This window comes from Rhinoderma darwinii, chromosome 1, assembly GCF_050947455.1.
Source record: "Rhinoderma darwinii isolate aRhiDar2 chromosome 1, aRhiDar2.hap1, whole genome shotgun sequence".
In the NCBI taxonomy this organism is placed as follows: domain Eukaryota; kingdom Metazoa; phylum Chordata; class Amphibia; order Anura; family Rhinodermatidae; genus Rhinoderma; species Rhinoderma darwinii.
This window is the reverse complement of record NC_134687.1, coordinates 406,190,643-406,191,638: the sequence shown is the minus strand read 5'-3', so window position 1 is coordinate 406,191,638 and position 996 is coordinate 406,190,643. Positions and strand designations below refer to the sequence as shown.

The 996-nt window shown below is 44.4% G+C and overlaps 1 non-coding gene across 1 annotated transcript; it reads left to right on the top strand.

Annotated features, from left to right (window-relative positions):
• The first annotated feature begins 252 nt into the window (after positions 1–252).
• LOC142722543 (U6 spliceosomal RNA) lies at positions 253–355 on the top strand. The gene has a single exon (XR_012874839.1). It is a non-coding gene; the product is annotated as a U6 spliceosomal RNA (small nuclear RNA).
• The last annotated feature ends 641 nt before the right edge of the window (positions 356–996 follow it).

The window sequence follows — 996 nt, the reverse complement described above, 5'->3', positions numbered from 1 at the left end:
CCTGTGAAACACATAAAGGGTTAAGAAACTTTCTAAATGCTGTATTGAATACTTTGAGGTGTGCAGTTTTTAAAATTGGGTGATATATGGTGGTTTCTAATATATAAGGCTCTCAAAGCCACATCAGAACTGAACTGGTACCTATAAAATAGGTTTTGGAAATTTTCTTGAAAATGTGAGAAATTGCTGCTAAAGTTCTAAGCCTTGTAACGTCCTAGAAAAATAAAAGGATGTTCAGAAAACGATGCCAGTGCTCGCTTCGGCAGCACATGCTAAAATTGGAACGATACAGAGAAGATTAGCATGGCCCCTGCGCAAGGATGACACGCAAATTGGTGAAGCGTTCCATATTTTTTAAAGTAAGTGCCGGCGGTCCTGCACAGGATATACCCTTCTACATCGGATCGGTGTTGGCGTTGTTGACTGGCGAGGGGAACGATGACCCATGTATGGTGTGGGTGCCCGCTCCTTCGCCCATTCTGGGGCTCAATACTATCTTTAATTGAGAAGATCCTTGACATAACTTTAGAATTGTCCAAAAGTACTGCTTCTGTCCATAATACCGGGTGCCACCATGGTCTGTTCCCGCACGCTGCTAGGCTACATACTGGTTGCAGCCAGGACGGTGATTCCTAGACATTGGGAAAGTAATATTATCCCCACGGTGTCGGAATGGGTTAGAGAAATGTCACACATACACGATATGGAAGAGTCGACAGCTCTCGTCCACCAATGCTTCGACTCTCACTCTCGGATTTGGCAGAAGTGGCGAGATTTTTGTAACACTCCAGAGTGTGAGGCACTTACCTCCTAGGTACAGGAGATTGACGAGGATCTGGAGGTTATGAGGGGATGAATCTGGTTAGGTCGCAGTCATCTGCATTAGCATTGGCTCATCTGTCTGGTTTATTTTATTCTTCTTCTTCTCTTTTCCTGTTTCACCCAGTCCATTTTTTTGCCTGCCCCTTCTTTTCCACTTGTTTCATGAATGGTAGG